The following is a 24,523-nucleotide window of genomic DNA, read 5'->3' as shown; positions in this document are numbered from 1 at the left end:
CCCTATGTTTATCGCAGCACTATTTACAATAGCCAAGAATTGGAAGCAACCTAAATGTCCATTGATAGATGAATGGATAAAGAAGATGTGGTACATATACACAATGGAATACTACTCAGCCATAAGAAAAGGGCAAATCCTACCATTTGTAGCAACATGGATGGAGCTGGAGGGTATTATGATCAGTGAAACAAGCCAACCGGGAAAGAGAAATACCAAATGATCTCACTCATCTGTGGAATATAAGAACAAAGAAAAACTGAAGGAACAAAACAGCAGCAGAATCACAGAACTCAAGAATGGACTAACAGGTACCAAAGGGAAAGGGACTGGGGAGGATGGGTGGGTAGGGAGGGATAAGGGGGGGATAAGTAGGGGGGTATTAAGATTAGTATCCATAGGGGGGTGGGAGAAAAGGGAGGGCTGTACAACACAGAGAAGACAAGTAGTGATTCTGCAACATTTTGCTACGCTGATAGACAGTTACTGTAAAGGGGTATATAGGGGGGACCTGGTATAGGGATGAGCCTAGTAAACAAAGTATTTGTCATGTAAGTGTAGATTAATGATAAAAACAAAAAGAAAGAAAGAAAAGAGGGATTACTCCCTGATAGTATAAAACTAACTGTAAATCAACGATTAATGCATGCTTTAAATATCCTTAATTTTGATCACTTAAACGGTGTCAGATGATCGGCTATGGAGGTATATTTTTCTGATAATATTCCTTTCTCTTAAAAAGAAAAAGCAGTTCCTGTGTGGTGACCTCCAATGAGTTCTACACAATGGTATAAAGGACATATCAAAGTGTGGGCAAAGGGTCTGTTTGTGTTTATACAGAGGATCAAAGTCTAATTGGGCTACCCCGAAAATGAACTAAGATACTATATGAAGAAGAACTTCCAACATCAGCACTCTCTGGAAGAGTCATACCAGAAGATGATCATCAAAAAACCTCAACAAAGATCCAGGCACTGCTACAGTTGTAGCTGCATTCATCCCACCGGTTCCTGGACTTGCCATGGGAATGAAGAAGGAGATATCTAAGCTGGCCTGTGCATACTGTAAAACAACAAATTTGACTGTATCTATACTGTTGGAACTCAACCAAGAATTAGGAGAAGTGCAAGTTGTAGTGCTCCAAAATCTTACAACTACAGACTATCTACTGTTAGAAGAACATATGGGATGTGAACAGTTCCCAGGAATGGGTTCTTTTACCTTGTCTGATTTCTCTCAGACTGTTCAAGTTCAGTTGGACAATATCCATCATATCATAGATAAATTTTCACAAATGCCTAGGATGCCTAACTGGTTTCCTTGGTTTCACTGGAGATGGCTGGTAATTATAGGTCTGCTTTGGTTATGTAACTGTATTCCTATTATGTTAATGTGTGTGCGCAATTTAATTAGTAGTTTAAAACCTATACATGCTGAAGTTACTCTACAAGAAGATATGTCAAAGAAATAATCAATCTTCCCATGTTTTCCTCCGTCTGCTACTTCTATAGCTTTTCTTCTTCCTTCCTAATTACAACCCTTAAATAGAATTCATGCCTCATATCGAAATTACCGAGTATTTAAATTCTCCCAAGTGGTAAAGATACCTCAAGACAAATGCTGGGCATAGAAGCCACAGGGCATAAATATGCTAAGAAGTAAAAAGCTAACCTTTTCAAACAATATTGCTTCTCTCTCACTTATCAACTTTACATTTCCCTGTATGGCCACGGAAGATGACTGGTTAGCCCAAGGCGGGTAAGATTCCTCAAGGGAGGAACAACCTAAGACAGGCACAGTCACAGGGGGTCCATCAGGTGAGAAATTGGGGATCAACAGAGGTGAGGCTTAGAACCTCACCCCCCCTGTTTTGAGAGAAATCTTCTGCATCCGTGGATGTTTTATTGCCCTTGTCTAGCTTGGATTAACACTTAGTCTACAGGCACACACTGATCATCTACATGTGCTCTCTTACAACACTAAACTATGTTTTCTACTTTTATCTTGAATCTATCTACCACTTCAGCATTTTATTTAAAATAATAATAATAATAATAAGGGAGAAATGTGGGATTCACATATAAATCAAATATAAAAATCAAACAAATATTCATATTTGACCTGATTGTTTATAAGTTCATAATGCGTGATCAAAACCGAAAGTTTCTGTGATGACTGCCCTTGTACTGTTCACCATGTAAGAACTTATTCACTATGTAAGAATTTGTTCACCATGTAAGAACTTGTTCGTTATGCTTCAGAAAATTGGAGACTGATGAGAATTAGGCTTGGGGTGGATTAATGATTGTCCATTGAGCGTTGAGTCCCCTATACAGAATTTTATTATTTTTAACAACTATTTGATCAATAAATATGAGAGATGCCCTCTCAAAAAAAAATGCAAAAACAGAATTGAGAGGTGGTTAAGGCTAGTTGCAGAGAATACATGATTGGAGCAGTGATAGGGAGTGAAAGAACCATTAGGGAAGAAGAAAATTCTGCACAGAGCAGAATGTGTGTCATCAAATGAACCTTATTACTAAAGACAGACCTAGTTGGGATGGAAAATTGGGCTATTGTCTGACCTAAAAATATTCTGACCCAATTTTATCATGTATGGCCACTTTAAAGTAGGAAAATAAAGGACTTTTAAGGGGGGGAAAAAAACACAAAGCATGCAAACACACACAGTTTGTTTTTATTTGTTTTACTTGGAGAGATACTGAGAGGTTTGTACTTTTTCTTACTGGCAGATGGGGAATCTAAGGCTCAAAGAGCTGCACTGGGACATGAAAGATGCTGACCTAGGTCTCTGATCCTAAGCCTCAGCTACCTACCCAGTAGTGGGTGGTTAAGAATGTTGATTAACGCTTACACTCTTTTATGCTGACCCGATTTCCATGATTTTTTTAGCAAAACATTATTCTTGTGGCTTGCACCCCTCTTACACTGCAAATTTGTCTTAAATTCCAAGAATTATTTGGCAAAAACTTAAAGTGACTTATCTGTCTATCCATTTGTTTATTTATTTTTAAAGGAAGCGTTCTCATCTGTTGACGTCTCATTAAGAAAAAAAACAATGCCTGGAGGGACATTGGGATATTCTGGATTCATTGCTTCTAGGCTGAATTATTTGCATTGTGATAGCCCAGGGTTTGAATCCATAGCTCTAATATCCCTTTGTTACCTCAGAAAGAATGAGTTTCTAAAGCCCATCTGTGCCCTCAGCCTCAGTGCTTGGTTGCCTAGTGGTCTGCCAAGTGCCAGTTTTAAGAGAGAAAGGGAGTATTCCCATTCTTGGTATTACTTACAAAGCAAGAACGATGAAGGTAATCATTCATGTTTTTGCTTCTTTTATTCTAGGTCCAAATGGGTACATTCTAGTGAGGAGTACTAGGAGGTGAGTCAAGGTCTGTGAAGAGATATGAGCTAGGAAATAGGTCAGTGAGTGGAAAGGCGAGCTTTTGATGCAGTAATTTGAACTCAGTCAGTAACCCAAAGGTGAACTCATGTCCCAGGAAGCAGAAGGTGGTCCGAGTTGAAAGGTGGGCTTGTGCCCAAGGAAGTAGAATAAAGTAGGCAAACGAAGGACAAGTGACTTAGGTAGAAAGTGGCTCTTGGAAGCCACGGTTGATGTTTTCTTTATTTTCCTATCTTTATGCCAAGCAAAAGCCAGCAGTACAAGGGCACTATTTGAAGAGGAATAGCTGATTCCTTTCAAATTAGACTTTGTAGGTTTTTTGTCTCTTTAGCTATGGAATTTTTGGAATTTACTTAAACTCTCCCTGCCTCAGTTTCCTCACTGTGAAAATGATGCAGCAATACTGTTTGCCCCACAGGTTGTTGTGGGAATCAATGATGTTTGTAAGTACTTAGTGTGGTACCTGAACTATTCAATAAATACCTATCGTTATCATTTTTATTCTCACTTTAAAAAAATATAAATAAATAAATAAAACCCCCAAAAGATATCACTACATATGTATCAAAATGACTAAAATAATACTGACAGTGACAAATGCTGACATGGACTAGGGTCAACAAGTTCACTCATACATTGCTGTTGGCAATGTAAAATGTTATAGCCACTCTGGAAAGCAGTAATTAGTTAAAAACCTAAACATGCTATTACCATACAACACAACCATTGCATTCTGGGCACTTATCCTAGAGAAATGAAAACTAAATGCTGACATAAAAAGACCGTGCACAAATGTTTATAGCAGCTTTATTCATAATAGTAAAAATCTAGAAACAATCCAGATGTCCTTCAATGTGTGAATGGTTAAACAAACTGTGATATATCCAAACTATGAAAAATTACTGAGAAATACAAAGGGATGAATTCTCAATACAAATAACAACGTGGAAAATTCCCAGGGAATCATGCTAAGCAAAAAAATATAGCAGAAGTTTATATATATATATATGATTGTATTAATAAAACACTCTTTGAAATGACAAAATTACAGAAATGGAAAACAGATTTGTTGTTTCCAGGGGATAAAGAGGGGGTGTTTGTGAGAGTGAAGTGGATCTGGTGATAAAAGGGCAACATGAAGTATACTTGTGGTGATGGAAATGTTCTGTGTCTTAACTGTATTGATGTCAATATCCTGGTTGTGATATTTTACTATAGTTTTGGAAGATGTTACCATTGGGGAAAACTGGGTCTCTTTGTATTATTTTATACAGCTTCATGTGAATATACATTTATCTCCAAATAGAAGCTTAATTAAGAAAAAGAATAGTATTTTCAACAGCTGCTGCTTGGATAACTGTACAGACATATGCAAAAGAGTGAAGTTCAACCCCCTTGTTTCAACCATAAACAAAAATTAACTCAAAATATATCAAAGCCTCAAATGAAAGGGCTAAAACTATAAAACTCTTAGAGGAAATCATGGGTATAAATTATTGAAACCTTGGATTAGGCAAAAAATTTTTGAATATGGAAAATGATTTAAATAGACGTTCATCCCAAGAAGATATACAAATGGCCAATCAGCATATGGAAAGATGATCAGCTCAGCATCATTGATGAGTAAGTAAATGCAAAACAAAATCAACATGATGTATATTTCCATACTCACTAAGATTTCCAGTAGAAAAAAAAACAGAAAATAACAATTATTGGCAAGGATATAGATGAATCAGAGCCCTCTTACATTGCTGTTTAGGATATAAAACATTACAAGCACTTGGTAAAACAGTCTGGCAGTTACTCACTACATTAAACACAGTGTTACCAGATATCCCAGCAATTCAACTAATGATATACCTGAGAGGAATGAAGACATATATATTCACACAAAACATTCACATGAATGTGCACAGCAACATTATTCATTATTCGTAATAACCAAAAAGTGAAAATCCAAATATCCAATATAATGGATAAATAAAATGTGGATATTCAGATATAATAATGAGGTACTGATCATGCTACTGAAAATAGTGTGACACTAAAGACCACATACTGTATGATTTGAACTGGGTTAAGTGGAGAAGGGAATGGAGAGTGACTACTAATTGACATGAGATTTATTTATTTGGGCGTTAATGAAAAATCTAGAATTTGATAGTCGTGATGGCTGCATAATTTTGTAAGTTTAGCAAAACAATGAAACTGTATATACTTAAAATTGTGCATTTTATTCCTGATGATTGTTTTTTTTTGTCTGGTAATATGAAAAAAGGTATTTTCTCCATTATATTTTCTAACTTGTGCTTGCAGACACACAAACACACACGTGTACTTACACATACTTATATGTATACATTCATGAAATATATCTTCATGACTAAATTATTTTTTCAAATATTATCTTAAATACTACTTCATCACAGGATATATCTTAATCACCCTCTAAATACCATGATTTATCCCCCTTGATAACCTCCATAGCAGTTATTACCACCTACGGTGGTCAACTCCATAACTTGCCTGAAACTGAGTTTTGCTCTGAAAGCACCATGTCCATGGAATCCCATCAGCCCTAGGAAATCCAGGATGACTGATTCCTATCACCTGGGTTTTTGCCCTTTTATTAGTGTCTTTCCTTCATCTATAACATAATCTCTAAGAAGACAGGTTATTTGTTTTGTTAACTGTTGTATCTCACATACCTCAAGATACTTGCATGTAATTAGGTTATATTCATTAATTGAAAGCTACTTGTTTTTTAATATCACACCATATTCAAATATTTTTATGTTTTATTTAATCTCCTTGATTTGTAAAGATGATAATAAAGTAATATACATCAAATTTATTATATTAACTCTTCCTCTCCAATAATGCTATTGTTTATTGTGTTATCTGGTCACATTTCATTGATTTCCACTTACTGGTCATTATTAAATAGCAGAATTAGTACCATGGTTATATAACACACACAGAACAAATTTTATTAGCAGTTCATTATATATTGAAATGAGAGTTTTGTCTTTACCTCTATTGTATGTATTTCACACAAACATATGTACTGTGTTCTAACTAGGTGCCAGGGATTTATCTAGATGTTGTGAATACAATGATCATCTTATAGTCTAATAGGAAATATGGATTTACAGGGAAAACTTTTTCAGAATAAAGGTAATAGATATTGTTATTGGCCTTCCTATATCCACTAAGTTTTTCATTTCCTAGATCTAGGCAAAATGAAGTAAATGAAGGAAAGAAGTTGAATTAGGTGAGGTAGGAAAGGTATGAAAGGACAGCTCTTATGTGGTATTATTTAATATGATAGAGATTATAGATTTTATCCTAAGTGTAATAGGAAGTTATTGGAAGATTTTAGAAAGGTGAAAATATATAATCCAATATATATTTGTAAAGGTCAGTTTGTATTTTGTGAGTAAATGCCTTAATGGGGCATAAAGAAACCAGGGAAATCTGATAGAAGTCTAAGTACCATCCAGTCTAGAGATATGGAGGAATTAGTAGACATAAGTACATATAGTCCTATCAAAACTTCTGGGACTTGCTGATAATTTGGATGTCAAAGATGAGGTAAACGGGAAGGTGATGAGAAAAACTTCTAGGTTTGATGCTTAAGCAACTGGAGAGATGGCTAATCTGTTTACAGTTATAGGAAGTACTAGGGGAGAATTAGAATTAAGCTAGAAAACTTGACTCTGGGCAAATAAAATTTTATGTTTGAGACTTCTGCATGAATGTATTAAGTAGACAGTTGTATATGCAAATCTGGAACTCAGAGAATATCCTGGCTTGAGGTGAAAATGCATAATCTGCAGCATATATATTGTATTTAAAGCCAGATAAATGGATAAGAGCAACCAGGCAGAGACTGCAGATAAAGGAGGGCACTGAGCACCACTAAACCATGATATGTACAATAGAGGGAGAAGTAGGCCAAAAGTGCCTAGAAGCGGGAAAGAGGGTGACCTCTCAACAAAGAAAATGTGTTCTGTTCATGATGGAATAATGCATCCTTGACTTGATCCCCCCACACACTGGGAACAACCATGAATATGGACATGTATGAGGCAACTATTTTCAGGAATTGGGCAATATTTATCTTTGAACTGATATTTCAGAGATTAAATAATTCACATAATCACACTGACTTGCAGTAAAATATAAAGTATTCTCACTGATGTGAAATTATAACTCTAAAAAAGCAGAGAGGAAACACTGAGCAGGAAAAAAATACCTATGTGGAACTTGTATTGGACCTCTGCTATATAAAGAATTCATAAATTATCACTCTAGTTCTTAAAACAAGAAGAAAAAGTGAAAATAAGTGAGTTTTTCTGACTCCATCAAAGAACAGATGCTGCAGGGCAAACCATCACTACAAAATATGGAGAAGCAGAAATATAGAGTTATAGCTGAGACCTTCTAGTAAGCCACTGTAACACTCAAGTGATAATTTTGACAAATTGTTGAGGGCTCAGTATAAACTACTATGAAAGTAAAAGTTTAAAAATCCTGGTCTGCAGCATTCTTAGGGGAAATTCCTAAGAGAGGAATTACTGGGTCAAACGGTATCTCTATTTTGAGTTTTTTGAGGAACCTCCATACTGCTTTCCACAATGGTTGAACTAGTTTATATTCCCACCAGCAGTGTAGAAGGGTTCCCCTTTCTCCACATCCTCGCCAACATTTGTTGCTGTTTGTCTTTTGGATGTTGGCCATCCTAACTGGTATGAGGTGATATCTCATTGTGGTTTTAATTTGCATTTCTCTGAAGATTAGCGATGTGGAGCATCTTTTCATGTGTCTGTTGGCCATCTGAATTTCTTCTTTGGAGAAGGGTCTGTTCAGATCCTGTGCCCATTTTTTTGTTGGATTATTTGCTTTTTGTTTGTTGAGGTGTGTGAGCTCTTTATATATTTTGGATGTCAACCCCTTATCGGATCTTTCATTTATGAATATATTCTCCCATACTGTCCACTTTTAGGAATTTACCCTAAGAATGAAGGAGCCCAGTTTAAAAAGACATATGCACCCCTATGTTTGTCGCAGCACTATTTACAATAGCCAAGAAATGGAAGCAACCTAAGTGTCCATCAGTAGATGAATGGATAAAGAAGATGTGATACATATACACAGTGGAATATTATTCAGCCATAAGAAGAAAACAAATCCTACCATTTGCAACAATGTGGATGGAGCTAGACAGTATTATGCTCAGTGAAATAAGCCAGGCAGAGAAAGACAAGTATCAAATGATTTCACTCATCTGTGGAGTATAAGAACAAAGAAAAAACTGAAGGAACAAAACAGCAGCAGACTCACAGAACCCAAGAATGGACAAACAGTTACCAAAGGGAAAGGGACTTGGGAGGATGGGTGGGAAGGGAGGGATAAGGGGGGAAATGTGGCTTTACAATTAGCATACATAATGTAGGGGGTTGGGGACATGGGGAAGGCAGTATATACCGAGAACACAAGTAATTATTCTATAGCATCTTATTACGCTGATGGACAGTGACTGTAATGAGGTATGTGGGAGGGACTTGATAATAGCGGAAGTCTAGTAACCATAATGTTGTTCAAGTAATTGTACATTAATGATATCAAAAAAACTATTAAGCTACAAAAATACATGGACGAATCTTAAATGCATATGGCTAAGTTTAAAAGGTCAATCTGAAAAAGTTACATACTGTGTGCTTCCCATTATATGACAATCTGAAAAGAAAAAGAAATCCTAGTCATCAGAGTCTTAGGGGATTCTCAAGGTTTTGTGGGGTTTACTTCAAGGAATACTACCAGGTTCTCAAAATGAAGATCTGAGAAAGAACTTCCTCTTGTATCTGGCAGGGAGATAGTAAGCAGAATTTCAAAAGACTTCTCCAAAACAAAGAGTGATTCAAAAGGGAAAAAGACTTTACCAGATCCTCCTTCCAACTGAGGGGAGGGCATTATTCCCACTTCATTCCAATCCAGACTCATCTTAACCAAAATGGAGACAGCTATCCCTCTGAAGAAACATTTGAGAGGCTCAGAGTTCAGAGACAGAGGCCCACTAAAACACAGAGATTTAACATAAGATAACAGACAGCTTCCCCCTCCACAACTTACCATCACACCAATAGGCTGCAGTATAATAACAGTAGATTAGAGATGAAAGATCTGTAAGATACTCAGGAAAGCTGAAAATAATGAAAGGAGGAAAACTGGGACACAAGAGAAATTTAAGGTCTCTAGCACCGACAGACAGCAAGCATCAAACACAATCAAACTAGTAGCCATATTAATATAAATCTTTGCATTATAGGTCTATTCACCTCAGCTCCTACTGTCAGTAAAAAACATGTATGGATTTCAAAAAAAACATCATAAGGCACAACAAAAGGAAGAAAAAGCACTGTCTGAAGAGGCAAAGCATATATTAGAACTAACTCAGATATAATATAGACTTGATAATTATCAGAAAGGGGATTTAAAATAACTATGATTAATATGCTAGGGACTCTAATGGAAAGTAGACAACATGCAACAATAGATAGATGATGAAAGCAGAGGGAAAGAAACTCTAACAAATAATCAAAAAGAAATTGTATAAATCAAAAAACTTTAACAGTAATGTAAGCAGAAATGTCACAGTAGGGGATTCCAGAGACCTATGTCCCTATAAAAACACTTAAAAATGAGAAAAATATATCACAATCAATTTTGTTGGAACACTGGCAAATAGTCAATGGATTATAGTTACTAAGTGGATACTAGATCAAATAAAAGTTGACTTGGAGAGAGCAGTAGAGTTTTATGATATTTTGATTTAGTCTTGCCCAACCCTGTCCCTTGCGTGACAGCAGTGTTGAAGTGGTAGTTTGTATTCTCAGTAAGGGTACCTATTTCTTGAGGGAGCAGAGCAGACCTTGTTCTCAAGTAATTGTGTTTTTCTCATTGACCTGTCTGTGGTTTCTCTCCAGGACTGCTACAAAGTGTTTGCCTTTGTTTAACCTGAATCAGAACTCTCTCATGGCAGAAAAGCAGCTAAACAGAGCATATTAATCAAAAACACTGAAAAGGAAATGAATGAAGCACTGTTGCCTGGAGCAGGATAGTACAACTGAGGTAAGCCAGAGACACATCAAAAATCTGGAAGAAAAAGCTGGGAGAGTGCTACTTTGAGGAATAAAGGCCTTGAAAGCTCCTGAATATAATAAGTGAGTAGCTGAAAAGCCAGGCGCATGCCAAACTTAGACATAGGATCTGAAATGGGCTGAAAAGACCCTAAACATTCACCTCCACCTTATTTTGAGGTTCACCATGAGCAGGAAGTGAAAACTAGGGCTGAATTATAATGGGCCTGGCTACATATTTAAGATTTGCTCCAGTAGAGAGCCAATTTACAAAGGTTGGGAAAGTATTTTTGGAATTATTTGTTTTTTGTGACTGCACATTTTTAAGGAATTCTCTGTAACACCACTAATTGACCATAAGCTAAAGGAACAGAGATTTCAGAGGTCATACATGACACATAATACAGATTTCAAAAAGCCACTACAAACTAAAGCAAGTAACCCCACAGCAAGCTACAACAACAAAACCCAGAGGAGTAGGGATAACGTAATTTCAAGGATTAGTATGTTATATTATTTTAAATTTCCACTTTTGAACAAAAATTTATGAGGCATGCAAAGAAACAAGAATGTATGGCCCATTCATAGAAAAGAAACTGCATAAGGAAGTGTAGACATTGGACTTAACAGAGAAAAACCTTAAACTTTTTAAATTCAGAGAGCTAAAGAAAATCATGAATGAAGAAGTAAATGAAATTAGCAAAGCAATGTTTCAGCAAATTCAGAATACTGATAAGGAGGAAAATTGTGAAAAGGAACTGAAAGATACTCTGGAAATGAAAAGTATAATAGCTGAAATGAAAAATTCTATAACTGGTTTTAACAGCAAATTTGACAATATAGAAAAAAGAATCAATGCATTGGAAGAGTTGTTATTAGAATTATACAGTGAGGGAAGCAAAAAGAAAACCAGTGAGCTGAGATTGAGAAATAAAGGTGTCAGAAAAGCTATCTGAAAAAAATGGCCAAAACTTTCCAAATATAATAAAATACATAAATCTACAAATTCAAGTTCAGTGGACTCCAAATAGAGGTCCACACAAAGATATATTATAAATCAAACTCTTGACACCAAAAATAGAGACATTTGAAAACAGTAAGAGAGAAACAACTTATGTACAAGAGATCCTCAATAAGATTAACAACTAATTTCTCAACAGAAACCATAAAAGCCAGAATGAAATGGAATAACATATTCAAAGTGATGAAATAAACTGCTTAAGAATTCTAATCTGGGAGAGGGGCAGAAGATGGCGGCGTGAGTAGAGCAGCGGAAATCTCCTCCCAAAACAACATATATCTATGAAAATATAACAAAGACAACCCTTCCCAGAATAAAGACCAGAGGACACAGGACAATATCCAGACCACATTCGCACCTGAGAGAACCCAGCGCCTTGCGAAGAGGGTAAGATACAAGCCCCGGCCCCGCGGGAGCTGAACGCCCCTCCCCCCAGCTCCCGGCGGGAGAAGAGCAGGCAGAGCGGGAGGGAGACGGAGCACAGGGCTGCCGAGCACCCAGCCCCCGCCATTCGGGCCAGAGTGCAGGGCGCTCGATACTAGGAAAACAGGGCAGCAAGAACAGTGAGCAGGCACTGGAGGCTGGGCGACTGAGGGCATAAGAAAAGCGCGCGACCATTTTTTTTTTTGCTTTTTTGCTGTTTTGTTTTGGCGAGCGCTTTTTAGGAGTTTTAAAGGGATAGGGACCCCAATACTAGGGAAACAGGGCAGAAAGACCGGTGAGCAGAGGCCTGAGGCTGGCACCGGAGAATAAAGAAAAACGACCGATAACCTTTTTTTTTTTTTTTTTTTTTAAATTAAAAAAAAATTTTTTTTTTCTTTTTTTTTGGTGGGCGTTGTTTTGTTTTGGCGGGTGCTTTTTGGAAGTCTTAAAGGGGCAGGGCGGGTCACTTAATCCAGAGGTAGGGAATCCGGGATCTCTGGGCACCCTAACCCCTGGGCTGCAGGGAGCAGGGAGGCCCCTTACGGAGATAAATAGCCTCCCAGCAGCTCCTGCTCCAACGCGGCTCCACCATTTTGGAGTAGCTGCCCGAGCCAGGCCACGCCCACAGCAACAGCGGAGATTAACTCCATAGCAGCCGGGCAGGAAGCAGGAACCCTGTCTGCGCGCAGCTGCGCAGCACAAGCCACTAGAGGCCGCTGTTCTCCCAGGAGAGGAGGGCCACAAACCAACAAGAAAGGAAGTCCTTCCAGCCGTCACTCGTCCCAGTTCTGCAGACTATTCCTATCACCATGAAAAGGCAAAGCTACAGGCAGACAAAGATCACAGAGACGACACCAGAGAAGGAGACAGACCTAACCAGTCTTCCTGAAAAAGAATTCAAAATAAGAATCATAAACATGCTGACAGAGATGCAGAGAAATACGCAAGAGAAATGGGATGAAGTCCGGAAGGAGATCACAGATGCCAGAAAGGAGATCGCAGAAATGAAACAAACTCTGGAAGGGTTTATAAGCAGAATGGATAGAATGCAAGAGGCCATTGATGGAATTGAAATCAGAGAACAGGAACGCATAGAAGCTGACATAGAGAGAGACAAAAGGATCTCCAGGAATGAAACAATATTAAGAGAACTGTGTGACCAATCCAAAAGGAACAATATCCGTATTATAGGGGTCCCAGAAGAAGAAGAGAGAGGAAAAGAGATGGAAAGTATCTTAGAAGAAATAATTGCTGAAAACTTCCCCACACTGGGGGAGGAAGTAATCGAACAGACCACGGAAATACACAGAACCCCCAACAGAAAGGATCCAAGAAGGGCAACACCAAGACACATAATAATTAAAATGGCAAAGATCAAGGACAAGGAAAGAGTATTAAAGGCAGCTAGAGAGAAAAAGGTCACCTATAAAGGGAAACCCATCAGGCTAACGTCAGATTTCTCAACAGAAACCCTACAGGCCAGAAGAGAATGGCATGATATATTTAATACAATGAAACAGAAGGGCCTTGAACCAAGGATACTGTATCCAGCACGACTATCATTCAAATATGACGGTGGGATTAAACAATTCCCAGACAAACAAAAGCTGAGGGAATTTGCTTTCCACAAACCACCTCTACAGAACATCTTACAGGGACTGCTCTAGATGTGAGCACTCCTAGAAAGAGCACAGCACAAAACACCCAACATATGAAGAATCGAGGAGGAGGAACAAGAAGGGAGAGAAGAAAAGAATCTCCAGATAGTGTATATAACAGCTCAATAAGCGAGCTAAGTTAGGCAGTAAGATACTAAAGAGGCTAACCTTGAACCTTTGGTAACCACGAATTTAAAGCCTGCAATGGCAATAAGTACATATCTTTCAATAGTCACCCTAAATGTTAATGGGTTGAATGCACCAATCAAAAGACACAGAGTAACAGAATGGATAAAAAAGCAAGACCCATCTATATGCTGCTTACAAGAAACTCACCTCAAACCCAAAGACATGTACAGACTAAAAGTCAAGGGATGGAAAAACATATTTCAAGCAAACAACAGTGAGAAGAAAGCAGGGGTTGCAGTACTAATATCAGACAAAATAGATTTCAAAACAAAGAAAGTAACAAGAGATAAAGAAGGACACTACATAATGATAAAGGGCTCAGTCAAACAGGAGGATATAACCATTCTAAATATATATGCACCCAACACAGGAGCACCAGCATATGTGAAACAAATACTAACAGAACTAAAGGGGGATATAGACTGCAATGCATTCATTCTAGGAGACTTCAACACACCACTCACCCCAAAGGATAGATCCACTGGGCAGAAAATAAGTAAGGACACGGAAGCACTGAACAACACTGTAGAGCAGATGGACCTAATAGACATCTATAGAACTCTACATCCAAAAGCACCGGGATATACATTCTTCTCAAGTGCACATGGAACATTCTCCAGAATAGACCACATACTAGGCCACAAAAAGAGCCTCAGAAAATTCCAAAAGATTGAAATCCTACCAACCAACTTTTCAGACCACAAAGGCATAAAACTAGAAATAAACTGTACAAAGAAAGCAAAGAGGCTCACAAACACATGGAGGCTTAACAACACGCTCCTAAATAATCAATGGATCAATGACCAAATCAAAATGGAGATCCAGCAATATATGGAAACAAATGACAACAACAACACTAAGCCCCAACTTCTGTGGGACACAGCAAAAGCAGTCTTAAGAGGAAAGTATATAGCAATCCAAGCATATTTAAAAAAGGAAGAGCAATCCCAAATGAATGGTCTAATGTCACAATTATCGAAATTGGAAAAAGAAGAACAGATGAGGCCTAAGGTCAGCAGAAGGAGGGACATAATAAAGATCAGAGAAGAAATAAATAAAATTGAGAAGAATAAAACAATAGCAAAAATCAATGAAACCAAGAGCTGGTTCTTCGAGAAAATAAACAAAATCGATAAGCCTCTAGCCAGACTTATTAAGAAGAAAAGAGAGTCAACACAAATCAACAGTATCAGAAACGAGAAAGGAAAAATCACGACGGACCCCACGGAAATGCAAAGAATTATTGGAGAATACTATGAAAACCTATATGCTAACAAGCTGGGAAACCTAGGAGAAATGGACAACTTCCTAGAAAAATATAACCTTCCAAGATTGACCCAGGAAGAAACAGAAAATCTAAACAGACCAATTACCAGCAACGAAATTGAAGCGGTAATCAAAAAACCAGCAAAGAACAAAACCCCCAGGCCAGATGGATTTACCTCGGAATTTTATCAGACATACAGGGAAGACATAATACCCATTCTCCTTAAAGTCTTCCAAAAAATAGAGGAGGGGATACTCCCAAACTCATTCTATGAAGCTAACATCACCATAATACCAAAACCAGGCAAAGACCCCACCAAAAAAGAAAACTACAGACCAATATCCCTGATGAACGTAGATGCAAAAATACTCAACAAAATATTAGCAAACCGAATTCAAAAATACATCAAAAGGATCATACACCATGACCAAGTGGGATTCATCCCAGGGATGCAAGGATGGTACAACATTTGAAAGTCCATCAACATCATCCACCACATCAACAAAAAGAAAGACAAAAACCACATGATCATCTCCATAGATGCTGAAAAAGCATTTGACAAAGTTCAACATCCATTCATGATAAAAACTCTCAGCAAAATGGGAATAGAGGGCAAGTACCTCAACATAATAAAGGCCATCTATGATAAACCCACAGCCAACATTATATTGAACAGCGAGAAGCTAAAAGCATTTCCTCTGAGATCGGGAACTAGACAGGGATGCCCACTCTCCCTAATGTTATTTAACATAGTACTGGAGGTCCTAGCCATGGCAATCAGACAAAATAAAGAAATACAAGGAATCCAGATTGGTAAAGAAGAAGTTAAACTGTCACTATTTGCAGATGACATGATACTGTACATAAAAAACCCTAAAGACTCCACCCCAAAACTAATAGAACTGATATCGGAATACAGCAAAGTTGCAGGATACAAAATCAACACACAGAAATCTGTGGCTTTCCTATATACTAACAACGAACCAACAGAAAGAGAAATCAGGAAAACAACTCCATTCACAATTGCATCCAAAAAAATAAAATACCTAGGAATAAACCTAACCAAAGAAGTGAAAGACTTATACTCTGAAAACTACAAGTCACTCTTAAGAGAAATTAAAGGGGACACTAACAGATGGAAACTCATCCCATGCTCGTGGCTAGGAAGAATTAATATCGTCAAAATGGCCATCCTGCCCAAAGCAATATACAGATTTGATGCAATCCCTATGAAACTACCAGCAACATTCTTCAATGAACTGGAACAAATAATTCAAAAATTCATATGGAAACACCAAAGACCCCGAATAGCCAAAGCAATCCTGAGAAAGAAGAATAAAGTAGGGGGGATCTCACTCCCCAACTTCAAGCTCGACTATAAAGCCATAGTAATCAAGATGATTTGGTACTGGCACAAGAGCAGAGCCACAGACCAATGGAACAGACTAGAGAATCCAGACATTAACCCAGACATATATGGTCAATTAATATTTGATAAAGGAGCCATGGACATACAATGGCGAAATGACAGTCTCTTCAACAGGGGGTGCTGGCAAAACTGGAAAGCTACATGTAGGAGAATGAAACTGGACCATTGTCTAACCCCATATACAAAAGTAAACTCAAAATGGATCAAAGACCTGAATGTAAGCCATGAAACCATTAAACTCTTGGAAGAAAACATAGGCGAAAACCTCTTAGACATAAACATGAGTGACCTCTTCTTGAACATATCTCCCCGGGCAAGGAAAACAACAGCAAAAATGAGTAAGTGGGACTATATTAAGCTGAAAAGCTTCTGTACAGCAAAAGACACCATCAATAGAACAAAAAGGAACCCTACAGTATGGGAGAATATATTTGAAAATGACACATCCGATAAAGGCTTGACGTCCAGAATATATAAAGAGCTCACACGCCTCAACAAACAAAAAACAAATAACCCAATTAAAAAACGGGCAGAGGAACTGAACAGATGGTTCTCCAAAAAAGAAATACAGATGGCCAACAGACACATGAAAAGATGCTCCACATCGCTAATTATCAGAGAAATGCAAATTAAAACTACAATGAGGTATCACCTCACACCAGTAAGGATGGCTGCCATCCAAAAGACAAACAACAACAAATGTTGGCGAGGCTGTGGAGAAAGGGGAACCCTCCTACACTGCTGGTGGGAATGTAAGTTAGTTCAACCATTGTGGAAAGCAGTATGGAGGTTCATTAAAATGCTCAAAACAGACTTACCATTTGACCCAGGAATTGCACTCCTAGGAATTTACCCTAAGAATGCAGCAATCAAGTATGAGAAAGATCAGTGCACCCCTATGTTTATCGCAGCACTATTTACAATAGCCAAGAATTGGAAGCAACCTAAATGTCCATCGATAGATGAATGGATAAAGAAGATGTGGTACATATACACAATGGAATACTACTCAGCCATAAGAAAAGGGCAAATCCAACCATTTGCAGCAACATGGATGGAGCTGGAGGGTATTTTGCTCAGTGAAACAAGCCAAGCAGAGAAAGAGAAATACCAAATGATTTCACTCATCTCTGGAATATAAGAACAAAGGAAAAACTGAAGGAACAAAACAGCAGCAGAATCACAGAACTCAAGAATGGACTAACAGGTACCAAAGGGAAAGGGACTGGGGAGGATGGGTGGGTAGGGAGGGATAAGGGGGGGAGAAGTAGTGGGGTATTAAGATTAGCATCCATAGCGGGGTGGGAGAAAGGGGAGGGCTGTACAACATAGAGAAGACAAGTAGTGATTCTACAACAGGTTGCTACGCTGATGGACAGTGACTGTAAAGGAGTATATAGGGGGGACCTGGTATAGGGGAGAGCCTAGTAAACAAAGTATTCGTCAAGTAAGTGTAGATTAATGATTAAAAAAAAAATGCAGTTCCTATGTGGTGACCTCTAATGAGTTCTACACAATGATATAAAGGACATATAAAAGTGTAGGCAAAGGGTCTGTTTGTGTTTATACAGAGGATCAAAGCCTAATTTGGCTACCCCGAAAATGAACTAAGATACGATATGAAAGAGAACTTCCAACATCAGCACTCTCGGGAAGACTCATGCCAGAAGATGATCATCAAAAAACCCCAACAAAAATCCACGCACTGCTACAGCTGTAGATGCACTCATCCCACCAGTTCCTGGACTTGCCATGGGAATGAGGAAGGAGATATCTAAGCTGGCCTGTGAATACAGTAAAACAACAAATTTGACTGGATCTATACTGTTGGAACTCAACCAAGAATTAGGAGAAGTGCAAGTTGTAGTGCTCCAAAATCTTACAACTACAGACTATCTACTGTTAGAAGAACATATGGGATGTGAACAGTTCCCAGGAATGGGTTCTTTTACCTTGTCTGATTTCTCTCAGACTGTTCAAGTTCAGTTGGACAATATCCATCATATCATAGATAAATTTTCACAAATGCCTAGGATGCCTAACTGGTTTCCTTGGTTTCACTGGAGATGGCTGGTAATTATAGGTCTGCTTTGGTTATGTAACTGTATTCCTATTATGTTAATGTGTGTGCGCAATTTAATTAGTAGTTTAAAACCTATACATGCTGAAGTTACTCTACAAGAAGATATGTCAAAGAAATAATCAATCTTCCCATGTTTTCTTCCGCCTGCTACTTCCATAGCTTTTCTTCTTCCTTCCTAATTACAACCCTTAAATAGAATTCGTGCCTCATATCAAATTTACTGAGTATCATAACTCTCCAAGTGTTAAAGATACCTCAAGACAAATGCTGGGCATAGAAGCCACAGGGCATAAATATGCAAAGAAGTAAAAAGCTAACCTTTTCAAACAATAAGGCTTCTCTCTCACTTACCAACTCTACATTTCCCTGTATGGCTCCGGAAGATGACTGGTTAGCCAGAGATGGGTAAGATTCCTCAAGGGAGGAACAACCTAAGACAGGCACAGTCGCAGGGGGGCCATCAGGTGAGAAATTGGGGATCAACAGAGGTGAGGCTTAGAACCTCACCCCCCCTGTTCTGAGAGAAATCCTCTGCATACATGGATGTTTATTGCCCTCGTCTAGCGCGGATTAACGCATAGTCTACAGGCACACACCTGATCATCTACATTTGCTCTCTTACAACACTAAACTCTGTTTCCTACCTTTATCTCGTATCTACCTACCACTTCAGCATTTTATTAAAAATAATAATAATAAAGAGAGAAATGTGGTATCCACACATAAATCAAGTATAAAAACCAAATGAGTATTCATATTTGAACTGACTGTTTAGAGTTCATAATGCATGAGCAAAACCAAAAGTTTCTGTGATGACTGCCCTTGTACTGTTCACCATGTAACTTATTCATTATGTAAGAATTTGTTCTACATGTAAGAACTTGTTTGTTATGCCTCAGAAGATTGGAGACTGACGAAAATTAGGCTTGGGGTGGATTAATGATTGTGCATTGAGCATTGACTCCCCTATACAGAATTTTATTGTCGTTAACAACCATTTGATCAATAAATATGAGAGATGCCCTCACAAAAAAAAAAAAAGGACAGACTTCCAATGGTAAAATAAATAAGTAACCGGGATGTAATGTATAGCATAAGGAATATAGTCAAGATATTTTAACAGCTTGGTAGGGTGATAGCTGGAACCTCGAATTATGTATATAAATGTTCTACCACTGTGTTGTACACTTGAAACTAATGTAATGTAATACTGTGCGTCAACTACCCTTCAATAAAAAATAATTATTTAAAAAAAAAAAGAATTCTAATCTGGAAAAACTACACTTCAAAAATGAAAGAGAAATTAACAAATTCCAAGATTAACAAAAGCTGAACTAGTTCATTGCTAGCAGACTTTCCCCAAAAGAAATGCTAATGGAAATCCTTTACGTTGAAATTAAAGAATACTAGGCATTGATCCAAAACTATACAAAGAAATACAAAGTACTAGTAAAGTACCTTCATTGTCAAATATAAAATCCTGTGTTATTGAATATCTAGTTGTAACTCCTTTTCTCCCATATTAGTTGAAGCATAAATGTGTAAAGTAATAAATATAAAATGATCTTAATAAACACACAGTGTATAAATATATAATTTGTTATAGTAACATCATAAAGGGAAAGGAACAGAGATATGTAACAGCATTTTTGTATAGTATTGAGGTTTGCTTTGTATTAGTTCAAGCAAAATTGTTATGTTGATTGTAATCCCTAGGGTAACCATTAAGAAAATAAAAAAATATATAAAGAAAGAAACAAGAAGGGAATCAAATGTTACACTATAAAATCAATAAAACACAAATTGAAGAACAAAAAGACATAGGAAATACAGAAAACAAAAACAAAATGGTTGAAATCTTTCCATATCAAAAATGAAAATTATTTAAATGCTCTAATTAAAAGAAAGAGACTTACACAATGGATAAAAAATATCATCCAATTCTAGGTACCTTACAATGGATTCATTCTGGATCCCAAAATATAAACACAGGCATACCTTGGAGATATTGCAGGTTTGGTTTCAGACCACTGCAATAAAGCAAATATTGCAATAAGTGAGTCAAATGAATTTTTTTGGTTTTGCAATGAATATAACTTATGTTTACACTATAGTCTGCTAAATGTTCAATAACGTGTCTAAAAAAGTAATGTATTGTACCTGAATTAAAAACACTTTATTGCTAGAAAGTGCTGACCTGAGATTTCAGTGATTCATAATCACTAATCACAGATCACTGTAACAAACATAATAACAAAAAAGTGTGAAATATTGCAAGATTTAACAAAATCTGACACAGCAGCATGAAGTGAGCAAATGCTGTTGGAAAAACGTCATCAATATACTTATTTGACCCAAGGTTGCTGCAAACCTTCACTTTGTAAAAAACACAGTATCTGTAGAGTAAAATAAAATAAAGCACAGTAAAACAAGTTATGACAGTAGTAGGTTAATGTGAAAGTATATTAAAAAGTTTATGTCAAAACTGTGTTAAGAGACAAAGAAGGTAATTACATACTGATAGAATGGTATGTTCACTGGGAAGATTTTAAAATTATAAATTACTCACACCTAACAACCCAAATATATGAAGCAAAAAACTGTCATAAAGGAAGAGAGAAATAAAGAGTTCTACAATAATAATTGGAGACTTCAACACTCTACTTTCAATAATACATAGAACAAGATAAAAGATCAATAAAGGAAATAGAAGACTTTAAATAACACTATAAACCAAGTATACTTTACCATACAAAACACAATAACCCAAAACAGCAGAATATACACTGTTATTAAGTTTACATGGCACATTCTCTTAGACCACATGTGAGGCCTAAAAACAATTCTAAATAAATTTCAAAAGTTTGAAATTGTATGAAGTACCTTTTCCAAACAAACAGAATGAGACAAAAATATAGACAGAATGAAAGTCTGAATATTCACAAATATGCTTTTCAGCAATGACTTCTTGGATGTAACACCAAAGAAAAGTTCCATGAAAAAAGTAATTGACAAGCTAATCTTCATTAAAATTAAAAACTTTTGTTCTGTGAAAGACATCAAAAGAATTACAAGGCAAGCCCCAGACCTGGTTAAAATATTTCAAAAGACATATCTGATAAAAGATTGTTACACAAAATATACAAAGAACTCTTCAAAGTAAACAATAAAAAAACAATTTGAAAATGAACAAAAGACCTGAACAAACAGCTGGTCAAAGATATATAGATGGCAATTAACCATATGGATAGATAGTCCACAGCATATGTCCTTAAGAAAATGCAAAACAAAGCAACAATGAGATACCACAACACACCTATTAGAATGGCCAAAATTCAAAATACTGACAACATCAAATACTGGTGATAATTGTAGAGCAACCAAAATCTCATCCATTACTGGTGGAAATAAAAATGGTACAACCACTTTGGAAGACAGTTTGGCAGTTTCTCACAAAACTAAATATATTCTTAACATGTTATCCAATGATTACACTCCTTAATAATTACTCCAAGGGATTTGAAATATGTCTGCACAAAATCCTGCACATGCACATTTACAGCAGCTTTATTGATAATTGGTAAAACATGTGAGCAACCAAGATGCCCTTCAATGGGAGAATGGATAAATAAACTGTGACCCATCCAGACCATGGGATAATATTCAGTGTTAAGAAGAAATGAGTGAAGGATTAAAGATGGCGGTGGGAGAGGAGAGACAGGGGCTTCTTCCTAAAACAGGATACAATTAGAAAATTTAATTGGCACAACTAATCCTGAGAGAGCAACAGGAAAGAAGACACCATCAGACTGCATACACTTGGAGAAAAGAGCAGACCTCACTGAATAGGGTAACTTACCAGAGCTGTGGTGCCACGGGACCCGAGCCCCACCCCCACCCCAGCCTACCAGGGGGAGGAAGAGAAACAGAGCAGGGAGGGAGTGGAAGGCTTGGGACTGCTGAATACCTAGCCCCGGAGATCTGCTCTGGGAGCACAAACCTACATTTCACGCTGCTTTCATGAGACTCGCATGATTACTGGGTTGGAAAGTTAATACAGGCAGAGTTTCTGGGGAGACTGGGATTCCTGCTGCTTGTGGAAAGCAGGGATCCATATCCAGCTGCTCTGGGACGAAAACTTATACCTGTGTGCCCGTCCCACTGGTCAGGCAGTGGAGACAGACACAGCAGTGAGGAGGCGACGAACAGCTCTTTCCTCCCCCCAGGTAGCAGTACCGCTCCCCTGCGACCTCAACATTGCTTCAGGGGCTGAGCAGCTCCAGAGACTACAGCTTCTGGACACTGGAGGGTGCCATACACAAACATGAAACACCAAACTAACCTTGTCCAGAGTAAAATTATTAATACAACTCCTTAGAAAGATTTAAATGATAGGGACATCATAACTCTTCCTGAAAGGGAGTTCAAAATGAAAATCATCAACTCTCTAATGGAGGTATAGAAAGACATCCAAGAACTCAGGAATGAATTCAGGTCAGAGATCCAATTGTTGAAGAGCACAATGGAGGGTATTAAAAGCAGGTTGGATATGGTGGAGGAGACAATAAATGAAATAGAAACTAGAGAAGAAGAATACAAAGAAGCTGAGGCACAGAGAGAAAAAACGATCTCTAAGAATGAAAGAATATTGAGAGAATTGTGTGACCAATCCAAGCGGAACAATATTCGTATTATACGGATACCAGAAGAAGAAGAGAGAGAGAAAGGGATAGGAAGTGTCTTTGAGGAGGTAGTTGCTGAAAACTTCCCCAATATGGGGAAGGAGATAGTCTCGCAGGCCATGGAGATCCACAGATCTCCCAACACAAGGGACGCAAGGAAGACAACACCAAGACACATAGTAATTAAAATGGGAAAGATCAAGGATAAGGACAGACTGCTAAAAACAGCCAGAGAGAGAAATAAGATCACATACAAAGGAAAGTCCATCAGGCTAACATCAGACTTCTCAGCAGAAACCTTACAGGCCAGAAGGGAGTGGCATGATGTATTAAATGCTGTGAAGCAGAAGGGCCTGGAACCAAGATTACTTTATCCAGCAAGATTATCATTTAAATTTGAAGGAGGGATTAAGCAATTTCCAGATAAGCAAAAGCTGAGAAAATTTACTTCCCACAAACAATCTCTACAGTCTATTTTTCAGGGACTACTATAGATGGAGGTGTTCCTAAGGTTGAATAGCTGTCACCAGAGGTAATAAAACCACACTGAAGAAAGCAGAACAGCTAATTATGAAGTAAATGCAAAACTAAATTAACTATACTCAAAGTCAATCAAGGGATAGACAAAAAGTACAGAATTTGATACCTAATATATAAAGAATGAAGGAGGAAGAAAAAGGAGGAGAAATAGAAAAGAACATTTAGATTGTGTTTGTAACAGCATACTAAATGAGTTAAGTTAGAATCTTAGATAGTAAAAAAAGGAACCTGGAACATTTGGTAACCACGAATCAAAAGCCTGAAATGGCAATAAGTATATACCTATTGATAATCAACCTAAATATAAATGGATTCAATGCACCAATCAAAAGACACAGAGTCACTGAATGTATAAAAAAACAAGACCCATCTATACGCTGCTTACAAGAGACTCACCTCTAACCCAAAGACATGCACAGACTCAAAGTCAAGGGATTGAAAAAGATATTTCATATAAACAATAGAGATGAAAAAAGCAGGTATTGCAGTACTAGTATCAGACAAAATAGACTTCCAAACAAAGAAAGTAACAAGAGATAAAGAAGGACATTATACATGATAACAGGTTCAGTCCAACAAGAGGATATAACCATTATAAATATATATGCACCCAACACAGGAACATCAGCATATGTGAAACAAATACTAACAGAACTAAAGGAGGAAAT

Source organism: Manis pentadactyla, chromosome X (assembly GCF_030020395.1).
Source record: "Manis pentadactyla isolate mManPen7 chromosome X, mManPen7.hap1, whole genome shotgun sequence".
Lineage (NCBI taxonomy): Eukaryota > Metazoa > Chordata > Mammalia > Pholidota > Manidae > Manis > Manis pentadactyla.
Note: the sequence above shows the minus strand (reverse complement) of the source record.